This window comes from Suncus etruscus, chromosome X (genome assembly GCF_024139225.1).
Source record: "Suncus etruscus isolate mSunEtr1 chromosome X, mSunEtr1.pri.cur, whole genome shotgun sequence".
Classification (NCBI taxonomy): Eukaryota; Metazoa; Chordata; class Mammalia; order Eulipotyphla; family Soricidae; genus Suncus; species Suncus etruscus.
This window is the reverse complement of record NC_064868.1, coordinates 84042910-84055225: the sequence shown is the minus strand read 5'-3', so window position 1 is coordinate 84055225 and position 12316 is coordinate 84042910.

The following is a 12316-nucleotide window of genomic DNA, read 5'->3' as shown; positions in this document are numbered from 1 at the left end:
ACACAATTACAATCTGACCACTTGTCATTTTATTACTACTATCCAACCACCATAGTTCTTTCCTGAATAGCTGGTACAGGGGTTAATTGAAGCTCCTTTTCGTCATGGCAAAAATAAACTGAATCAAAAAGACACCAACTGTTCAGTGAAGGAGGAGTTATGTGACTATGTAGATAGAATATAGTCATATATTGCCCCTTTAAAGTTAGCGAAATACATGGAAACAACTATATTCTGACTGAGATGTCATCTAGTGCAAATATTCTGATTGTAGTTGAATTTGAAATTTAGAGATGGAAGTGTGTGGACCAAGGCATTTTTAAAGAGTTTCTCACTTGATGAGTACTATAACCCTATAAGGTATATTTTCCCTTAATTTTTTTTTAATATGATTTTTATTTTGATCATCGTGGCTTACATATTGTTGACAATATTATTTTAGGTACATATTTACATAAAAGCAAGGGGGATTCCCATCACCAGATTGTCTTTACCTATACCTCCATTTTTGTCCTCCCTCCCATTTCCTCTTCCCTCACCCTCAGGGCGGCTAGAATATGTGGTCCCCTCTGTATCTGACCCACTACCTAGTAGTCTTGCACCTGTTTGGTCTTGATGTCTCCCTTATTTCCCCCTCTAACTGGAGGTAGGACTAGTTAGTTCAAGATGGATGGTTTTGTTTGAAAAAGAGAAAAGAAACAAGCTGGGGTAAGAGACTAATATGCCGAAAATGTGCGGAATCCTTCTAGGGGCTCTCATCAACGCTTTGAGAGATCAAGGAGATAAAGAAGGTGAAACACTCCCCCCGTACCAAAAGCAGTGTCAAATATCCAGTGAGGATTCCGGCTATATCGATTAGCACCACAAAAAAAACAAGCAAACGAGAAAAAAAAAAACAAAGAAAAACAGACAAACAAAAACAAAAACAAAAAAGAAACAAACAAAAACAAATCAAAACGAAAACCGCTATGGTCTTGAAATAAGAAACATGGCATAGCACATAAAGAAAGGAAAGAAAAGAAGAGAAAAAAAAAGTATAACTGGGGACAACAATTTCAATAATCACACCCAAACAGAGAAATCTACCAAAGATAGGTAGGTAATTAAAAATAATAATAATAATAAAAAATGAAGATAAAAAAATAATATATATATAAAAAATAACCGAGGTTTTGTACTTTTTTTTATTTTTGTTTTTTTCCCTCCTGCCCTGGCACAGTAAATATTGGGGTCATTCAAAGAGGAATTCACTTGGCCTAAGAAATATGGGGTTTCTCCGTCCTTGGAGTATATTGTCATGGGATCAACTATAGACTCTGCTCAGGCTCATTTATTTTCCCGGTGGTGCTTTTGTGGTGTGTGGAAGACTTCTGCCCTGTCCTGTGTGATACACTCAGACCTCTATGTCTAGAGGTCTCTGTATCTGCACGGATCCTGAGGTGGGACTTATGATGAAGTCAGTCTTTGTGGTTCTTGAGGTTCCGTTCCTTCAGTGTCATTTTAATCCATCTTCTGTGGTTGGAGATCTTGGTCTTTGTGTTGAACCTGGGATGGCGCCTAGGATAGCGTCTTTCTTTGTGCTTCCCGAAGCCCCGTTCCGTTACAATTGTCTCTGCCAGACCTTTGGAACTGGGGATCATAAGTATTGTGCAGGTCATAGTTCAAACCCTGAACTAGGGCTTTTTTATTGGTCCCAAGATATATACAGTCTGGTCATGGTTCTAGCAGCCAGTCCTCTATAACTCGCGATCTTGGCTTTTGGACCTACCTAAGGGTGACAAGTCTACCTTACCAGCCAATGACAAGACAAAACCAGAAGACTTGTCACCCTTAGGTATTTTCCCTTAATTTACAAACAAAACCTTTTCTTTGTTTTTATTTTGCTTTTGCTACACTTGGGAGTTCTCCGGAGACACTCCTGAATCTGCACTCAGATATTAGTCCTGGCAGACTTGAAGGACCATATGCGATACTTGGGATCAAACCCAGGTCTGCTGCATGCAAGGCAAATACCTTACCTGCTATTCTAACACTGCAGCTATAGACAAGGATTTTTGAGTCTAAAAATCAAGCAATTTGTTGGAAAAATTTTTTTTATCAAATCTGAAACATAATATAGAAATTAAGGCATCCAGATTGCATGAAGTTAAAAATTCAATCTTTATATATAAAGACTATATAATAGTCTGCCAAGCAATTCCAGAAATAACCCCATATCACTACAAGGTGTGGCCCCGACTTTGCACTCTCCTCCCCCAAAAAAGAAGAAAAAACATCGGTCTGAAAGATCTTACCTCCATTGGACTCAAATCCACCGCAGCTCACACTACCCTTTTCTTCTTTTCACCTTATAGGTTATGCAAGATGTTATACAAGATGATCTTCTTTCTATCTGGGGAAGAGATCAAAGGTATTATTGATCCTTGTACATGGAGAAGGCTCTTAAGTCAAGCTTGGAAATAAGCAGTTTCAGAATTGGCCCCAACAAGCTTTGTTTTCAAGGAAACCAATTATGTTCAGACATGTTGCCTTTCAACCAGGTGTGATAAGCAAATGGTCTAGACCAGACCCTTCTTTGTTTTAGAATAAGGAAGCACATGAAAAAATAATATATTCACTTTTAAAGGAAGTGGGACCATTATTTCAGCAATTTATATGATGAAAAATTACCTTCAAATGTTAGGGTCTGGTATCTGAAAAACCACACAAAGCAATGAACTTTTTATCAAATAATTTTATTAAGCACATATCTCAAGTTAAGCAATATTGAGCCCCCAAGCTCATCATTGAGACCCCTTTAGGAGAGCAACCCTGACTTTGGGTAAGGGTATCCCTTTTATACTATGAAATTGCAATTCACAATTTCCTTATGACCTTTACAATGCTTGGTTACATCCACCTGAAGGGTATATTGCTCACATATTCTTGAGAACTGTCAGACCACCAATTTCCTCCAGCTTTTTGATTGATTGATACTTTGCTCAAAACATGGTTGGGAGATTCAGAATATGGTTAGGAGGTAATATGAAGTCAGCTCACCCCATCTGCTTGCAGATAGTCTCATTCCAAAGAGGAGAGGGTTTCAGGACATGGTTGGTGGCTGGCTGAGAGGTCAGTCAGTGTGTACAGAATGGATGATATTTTAAGATGAAGTTATGTTAAGTCTTTTTTGTGTTTGTTTTTGTTATTTTCTTTTGTTTTGTTTTGTTTTTTTTTGGGTCACACTTGGCAGCACTCAGGGGTTACTCCTGGATCTATGCTTAGAAATGGCACCTGGCAGGATCAGGAGACCATATGGGATGCCGGGATTCAAACCACTGTCCTTCTGCATGCAAGGCAAATGCATTACCTCCATGCTATCTCTCCCGTCCCGTTATGTTAAGTCTTAATTCAGGGTGGCCTTACACAAAGTCTCATTTTCAGAAATGAAAGCATGTACCAATTATCTGTCTTGGTCTATACTGGGAGAAAAAAACAAAACCACTGTGACACATATGGACAAATAATGCATGTAATTCATACAAGTGAAGAATGAAAATAGCATGACAATAGACTTTTAAAATGGCATGAAACCTGTGGTTTCATTAACTCTATGTAATTGAGGAGAGATTAGGATTATGTTCATAATGCGATGAGTATATCATGCATTTGAAATCAGGCAGACTGAGTTCAATATTGAATTGAATTCAATTATTTGTGTTTATTCTGTGATTGCTCAAAGAGTTATTTATCTGTGTGCTTTACAATATATAAGTAGAGTCAAGCATTTAATTTATTTATTTAGGGCCATATTCAGCAATGCTCAGGGCTTTCTCCTGCCTCTGTGCTCAAATATCATTCCTGACACTTCTCAGGGAATTAGGTGCCAGGTATTGAACCTGGGTCAATCACTTTATCCACTATAGTTTCTGCTACAATGGCCCCTTTAAAAGTACTTTGTTGAGTTTTATTCACAACCAAATATGCTCAGGGTTTGCACCTAGATCTGTGCTCAGGGATCCTGTCTGGAAGGAATCAGGGATCCATATATTGCTCTGGAGATTAAACCCAGGTCAGATTTGTGCATGACAAATGATTTCCTTACTGATTTTCTCTGTGGACCCAAGTACAGCATCTTTACAAAGTTATTACATGTATGTCAGAGGGATGAAATGAATATCTGTTCATTATAATTCCCCCAGCTCACTCTCTTTACAATATACCTACAATTTCTGAGTAGTTCAAAGATTAAATAAGACTTAGGTTTCCTGCATAAATTTGCCAGAGCTTCTGTAACAAAATGCCATTAAAGTCATGGTTAAAAATAGTAGAATATGGGCCAGGGTGTAGCTTAGTGGTAAATTTCTTGTCTTTCATGTGTTAATCAGGGTTTGAATCAAGGCCTAAAATCAAAGTACCAGCAGGAGTGGTTTCTTCTAGAGTCACTGAGATAAAAATCATATCTGAAGCTGTTTCCTAGCTTCAATTGTTGTCTAACTTACTTTACAAAGCCATTCTTCATGGTCTCCAACTCTTCTTTGTTTATATGTCTTCCCATGTACAAATCTCTAAAGTCTACCACAAATCCAGGGTGTTTTTTTCTTCAAATTCTCCCATGATTAGATTTTGAGAGACCTTCTTTCTCTAAGATGGTTTTCCTTCATATTTTTGTTGTTGTTAGGGGTACCCCTTTGCAGTCCACAGGGTTTACTTCTCGTTCTGTTCTCAGAACTCACCCTTGGAAAACTCAGGAGACCTTAATAGGTTCTGGGAATGAAACCTGTAAGGCAAGCAAGCTGTTCATTTTACTGTATACTCCTGACCTTTTAAGTTAATTTACATATTTGACAGACACTATTGAGTTAATTATATCTTCTGATCCATAGTAGAAATGCTATTAAATTTAGTTCCCACTTGATGGATCAATCTCATAGATGCAGATAAATAATATTATGTACATGTTTTAAAATAGTATATTTTATTTTTAAGATATTATATCCTTTTTCCTCAAACTTGTTGAACATTGAATAGATACTAGATAGATCTAGATAATAGATAGTAGATACTAGATAAGGTTTGAGATATTTTCTTCATTAAACATTTAGTAAAAATACTTATTATTGGCAATGGATAGCTCTCTGAGATAGAGATTCATATTCTAGTTATTTCTTCAGTACATCTCCACCTGCTTTTCCTTGTCTTTTCCATTCTGTTAACTTTGGGGGATTTTTACATTTTTCTTCCCATCACCCTTTCCTTCACATACAGAGTCACACTGCTTGCACACTTAGCCATGGTAATGGCCAAGGGTTTCCCTCCTTTAGTTGTGTTGAGTTGTGAGTGACACTCTTAGGTGAGATGCTAAGTTAAGGTCATGGTGGTTACCCGGAGTCACTTCAGCTTTTGCCAGGGCTTGTGCCTCATGGTCATGGTGTTTGTGAAAGTTCTGACTTGCAAACTTCTTCAAAAGTTGCTCTACATTATACATCGTGACATTTACTCACACTTTTGGTGATTTCTGGGCTATGTTGGGGGACTGCAGACAGCAAAGCTGTTAGGCTCCAAGAGTACAGTTTCCATGATCACACATTTTGTATTTGGTAACACCAGGGATTTATATTCACAACCATGCCCTTGCAAGGCAGGTATTTTCTCGAGAATTTTTATCTATGTTTTTTAAAACTTCATTTACAATTCTATTATGCTATGAAATTCAAATGGACACTTGCTGTTGGTTAGTAACTGGAAGGGTCATTTTTATCTGAGTTCAAACCATTGCAATTCAGATAGAACCCCAACACTCAAAATTACTGGTCTTTATTGGTTTTTTAAGTCACTAAAATTGATGCTTTTTCTTTTTCACTGTCTCATGCTCTACATGCAGCTGCTGATGCCACAGCCATTGTATCTGTGTTCTATGCATTAAGGAAAAAGAAGAGCTTAAGCAATGGAGTTATTTCTCATAAAGGTTGTACTCTCCTAAATGTCCTAAATTGTATGTGTGCTTGTATTACAATATATTGAGCAAAACTCAGTTTGCTCATCTTACCTCATCAGGGAATTGAGAAATCAGACATTTTGCAAAACGCATTGATATCCCCTGCAACTCTGGGATATTGTTACTAAGAAAAACCTTGGTTTACTAATGAGCAGCCATTGCTCCACTATTGATGAAGGACCCTGAGGAAAGAAAGAAGAAAATTCAAGGGAAGCAAGTCCAAGGGACAGTTGGAGGAATGATAGTCTCAGGCTGGTCTTCAGCACCCTTTGTCCACATTAAGTTTATTTTAGCAGATTGGGTTTGTACACCTACCCCTAAAATTCAAGAAAATTTATTGTGATTGTCAAGTAATTATTTCTACACTCATTTTGGCAGTTTTATAGTAATAGTCTGAAATTTTTCTGTCCTTAAATTAATATATTTAAACATGAATGAAAAAAAAGAAATGAAAAATCAATATCTGAGTCTGTGGAGGGTGAGTTATATTGTTGAGTCATGAATGTATAATTTTATTTATTCCCATTTTGCTACTTCTCCTTCATTGAATGTATACATAAGAAGCGTTACATATGAATGTTTAAGATTAACTTAAAATATGAGGGCACTATATTTTTAGTAACTAAGTTTTTTCTTTTCTTTCAAAAGCGGTGTTTTTACTTTACCCCTTATATTGAATGTATATTTTGGATATTTTAATAATGTACCAAATATATAGTTTGGTGCCAAACTACTCTTTTACTAATGAACACTGCATCTTGGACATGCAAGCTCAGGTAAGGGAATGACAATTGATTTCCTCTTTGATTTCATCCTGATCCACTGGTTGCTCAGTAGTGAGCTGTTTAATTTCCAGGTGTTGAAATTTTCCCTCTGTGTCCCTTTGTAATTCACTTCTAATTTCAGTGCACTGTAATCTGAGAAGGTTGTCTTTTTTATTTCAATCCTCTTGATTTTATGGAGCTATGACCCATGTGTGTTAGAGAAGAATGTGTATCCAGCTTTCTGGGAATAAAATGCCTTATATGTATCTACTAGGCCACTTTTTTCAATTTTTTTTTCAGAGCAAGTATATTCTTGTTGGGTTTCAGCCTGCTTGACTTATCAAAGGGTGACAGGGCAGTGTTGAGGTCTCCCACCATTATTTATTTTTTTGTTTTGCTTTGTTTTGTTTTGGGGCCACCCTCTGTGAAACTCAGGGGTTACCTGACTATGTGATCAGAAATCGCTCCTGGTTTGGCGGACCATATGGGACTCTGGGGATCGAACCAAGGTCTATCTCTGGTCAGCTGCGTGCAAGGCAAATGCCCTACTGCTGTGCTATCACTCCTGCCCCCTTCCACTATTATTGTGTTGTCATTGATGTCTTCTTTCAGTTTTGTCAACAATTGTATTAAATATTTTGCTGGTCTCTCATTGGGCACATATATGTTTAGGATTGTGATTTTTTCCTGTTGTACATATCCCTTACTTTGTACAAAATGTCCATCTTGTCCCTTATTGCTTTTCTGAGTCTAAAGTTTATGTTATCAGATACCAGTATGGCCACTCCACCTTTTTAAAAAGTTTTTTGCTTGGATGAAAGGATGGAGGAAATTTATTTCCTCTATGTTTTTTGTATCTTTGTTCTTACTATTCATATGTGTTTCTTGTAGGCAGCAGAATTTTAGATTCAGCTTTTTGATCCATTTTGCCCCTCTGTGTCTCTTAATTGGTGCATTTAGTCCATTAAACTTGAGAGAGATAATTTTCATGGAATTTAGTGTTATCTTTGTGCAAAAGTGTGTGATGTGTCTCTTGGTCTTTTTTGTCTTAAAATAGACTTTTCAGTTTTTCTTCCAAGGTTGGTTTTGAATATGTAAAGTTTCTGAGCTGTTGTTTATCTGTGAATCTATGTATACTTCCTTCAAGCTTGAATGTGAGTCTGGCTAGATAGTATTCTAGGCGAGGCATTCATTTTCTTGAGTTTTGTTACTATGTCTGACCACTGTCTTTTGGCTTTGAGGGTTTCTTGTGACAGGTCTGACGTAAATTTTAAGGATGCTCCTTTGACTGTAATTTACCTTTTTTAATCTTGCTGCTTTCAATAGTCTATCCCTTTTTGTTGGATTTATCATTATAACTAGGATGTGTCTTGGGATGCTTTTCTTTGGGGTCTCTTCTAGCTGGTATTCTTCGGACATGGAGAATGTGGTTGCATGCAGTATTTAGCTCTGGGATTTTCTCTGCAATGATGTACTTGACTATTGATTCTTCCTGAGAATTTTCTTCCTGAGTCTTTGGGACTTCAATAATTCTTATGTTGTTTCATTGAGTTTATTTAAGACTTGTATTTTCATCTGTATGCATTTTTGAGTACTTTTTCCATTGTCTGATCATTTGCTTTAAGGCTCTTTTCCAATCTCTTCTGTTGTATGAAGTTGTTATGCAGCTCATCTTCCAGCTCACTGATTCTGTCCTCAGCTGCTACTACTCTGTTAGAGAGGCTTTCTGTTGAGGTTTTCATTTCCTATACTGAGTTTTTTTAGTCCTGTTATTTCAGTTTGGAATTTTCTGATTTCTATCTTTTTATCCTCTTGGTTCTTATATTTTCCTTTCAACTCAATATATGCTTTCTTTGCATTCTATGGACATCCTCCATATTTCGTATTTAAACTCCTTATCTGAGAAGCTAACCAAGTGATTGGCTCTTCTTGGGTCATCAAAGCTTCCATCATCATTCTCTATGCATGGAGTTGGCCTATGTTGTTTCACCATTGTCTCGCTTGTCTAGTGTGTTTTTTTCTCTGCATAATGGTGGAGTTTATTGGCTAAAAGATGAGTGACTCACTTTGTGGCCATGCTCCTCTAGCATCACCCTTTGTGAGTGAGGACAGTCTACCTTGCTGGGATTAAGTTATATGGGGTTTTCCTCTACAGATTTAAGCAGGAAATCATAAGCCAAATAATGACAATTGAAACAAGTTTTATAGCCTCCTCATGTGCAATCATATGCCCTCTTTCATTCCACAAGAATGGAATTTGCAGACTACATTAAGATCACACTTTTAACAAACACCAGCTAGTGGGCTTCAAATAAAGTCTACTGAGGTCTTATTATGTGTGTCCAGTTCAGTCCCCAGTACCACATGAACCTCAAGCACATTGAATGTGGCCTCATAAACTCTCCAATAAAAGACAATAATAAATGACATTGATTTCTTTCCTGTTTGTCTTGGTTTGAGGTTTTATCCAGCATGCTTAGTAGTGACTCTTGGTTCAGTGCTAAGGGGTCATGCCTGGTGGTGCTACAGGGATCATATGGTTCAAGAATAGAACTCAGACTGCATGCTTACAAACATACCTGTTTATGAGCAGATCCTTGAACTATTTTCTGACTACTGCTTACACTAAACTGACACATCTTAAATTCTAAATTGATCTTGAATTCTTTGTTTTTGTTGTTGTTCTTCTTTGTTTTGGGGTCACAACAGGCAGTGCACAGGGCTTACCTCTAGCTCTGGGCTGAAAAATTACTCCTGATGGGGTTGGGGGATTATATAGGATGCCAGGACCAAATCCAAATACCCTACCCACTGTACTATAGCTCTCTCTGGCCCAAGTAATGGTAAATTCTTATACCCCACCATATTTTTTACTTCAAAACTAAAAGTGATCTGGTTGTTTGTATTTAGCAACATAAAATTCTATGGTGATTCAGACAATTCTAAGATCTTTTCAAAACTGTTTCTCTGTTAAGGACAATCACTATTGTGTGGATTCGTTGAATGTAAATCCTCTGCACAAAAGCATGACTGAGCAAACTATAGCAGAGAGCCCTTCAAAGAACATAATTTCCCTAGAATTATGCTCAATCATTTCATCCTGTGAGCTCCTCACTCATGAAGAACTATTCCCAGCCTGTTCCAGCCCTCTTTCTTTCAAAAGAACAGCATTTTCACAGCTTACATTGTCCTGCTGTGAATTCCTCCTTTAAATCACCAGTGTTTTTAGATGCATTTTTTTGTCCTTCCAAATCCATTCACTTCGCTTTTACCAGGCTTTTTACTCTGTGAGCAAAGTTTTTCTGACCTGGTGTAGTTAGTGTACAGAGAAACCAAGGAAGAAGCTCAGTCAGTGTGTGTTTATTCCATCTTCATTCCTGTGGTCCCACATTCGCAATTCTCTGCTCATCCTTGCAAGTAATGAATGGCTCCTGGGAGCTAATTAGCACCATGATTTCTTTGTAAGAGGTGCTAATCTTCTCCACTGTCTCCAGCATCAGGAGGACTCTGGTAAGAAGATGAGAATTCAAGTGCCTCTAGTTCCTATAAAGACACAACTGGAGGTCAAAATATAATTGCATAATGGGCAGATAGACGTGCCAATTCTACTCTTTGCTTTAGGTCTATGTTTCACTCACTAGTCTTGAAATCAACTTCTAATTCTCAGCTTGGCAATGCAGCCTTTAGGAGCAGGTGTAAAATAGGAAGTGCTGGGAGTGATTTCTTCATCTGGGGTTCACAGAGGAACCTCCAGTCTCTGTGGGTACAGTCGCCAATGGCTGTAAGCCCAGAGGAGGTCACTTAGCAATATCTGTGAGGAATGTCTTGTCCTTGGGCCAGGCCAATCCTCTGGCAGTGAAACGTATTACAGAGTCTCTTAAGTGAGTAGCAAAGTTTCCTCCATTGGTTAGCATCTGTTCATTTATTCAGGTGCTTGTTCACCAAACATCTCTTGGGTGCTGAGTACTGGTCAGGCAATTGTTGTAGGTATTGCAGAAACAACAGTGAACAAGATAGCTCCATTTCCGCATTCAGATCACTCTAATTTCAGCAAGTGGGGAAGAAAGTGCAGGTATGGTGACATGTTAGAAAAACAGTGAGCTAGATGAGAAACTCAGAGAGGGTGTGTTTTGGATATTGTGCAAATGTGTGCTGAACTTTCTGGTGCAAGTGTTTGAAATTTCCTTAGAAAGGGAAAGAGAAAGCAGAAATAAACAGAACCAGCCACATTCCCAGTGTAACTATGTGCCCAGACTTGCTATTGAAAACACAGCAGCCATCAGTTGGACAGTGAGCTAGAAACAAGTGGTGTCAGGGCAGACACAATCTATTAACTTGCTATTTGTTGCCAGACACAATATCACAGACATGGCTTTGCCAAACAAGTGTGTCTGAGCCTCGTACTGCTGACCCAGAAAGCTGTTGTTTTCACTCATTTTGTACAGCTTCAAGGGAGGGGTGCAGTGAGGAGGGCAGTCCCAGGGGTGGAAGTCTGGAAGCCCTGTCACTATAACAAGAATATGTCTCCTCCTTTGCCTCGGTCTCCCAGTTTCAGGCCACAGTCTGTGTGAGGATTATTTCTGTGTTTGAAAATCATTCATGAACTGGCTTTCTGTTTGTTTTCTGACTTCCTACCCCACAGCTACCCTGACTCATCTTATCTCTCCCTCAAAGGTATCCAATGTGACACACACACATAATCTTATGGCATTTCTAATAATTTATACACTTAACTCTCTGCAATGAAGGGATGGGCTATTACCAATTGTATCAAAATCTTTATAGAAAGATGATTTTAAAAGCCTTTTCAGGGACGGAGTGGTGGTGCAAACTGTAGGGCGTTTGCTTTGCAAGTGCTAATCTAGGATAAACCATGTTTCGATCCCCGGCATCCCATATGGTTCCCCCAAGCCAGGAGCGATTCCTGAGTACATAACCATGAGTAACCCCTGAGCATCAATGGGTGTGGCCAAAAATCTGTTTCATTCTGAAAATGTCCTTCTGTTGCTTTTCTTTTTCCAAGTTCAAGTAGGAGAAGGCTTGAGTTAACTCTGTAGCAAGGTGTCATTTGTTTTTACCTTGACATTCTGGTAGTCTGAGATTAATCTTTAGAAAATATGAAACTGTTCCTTTTTCTTCTCTTCTAGTTAGAAAATAAAAAAATGAGACCCTAGTCTTATCCCTAACATAAAGTTCTCAACAGAAGGAAAATTTTGTCTCCTCGGGGGACATTTTTGGTGGTCCTAGGCTGCAACAAGTTATTAATGGTATTTAATGTGTAGATGTTGTAGTGTGCAGAAGAAACATTACAGATTCTTATGAAACATGTGAGAGCAAATCTCACCAAAGAATCATCTGATCTCAAGTAATAGTAGTGCCAAATGCTAAGAAACCCTGATAAGTACAGAAACATAGAGTGTTATGCTTCTATAGGGTTCACAAAGAAACTTTCTCTATACTTAGAATTCCATACTTTATGAATATCTTAATGAAAAGAAGGACAAGTGTGCTCTTAATAAGGACATATACAAGGTTTAAGGCAAGTTGAAATGCATGTCCCATAGAAAATTATATG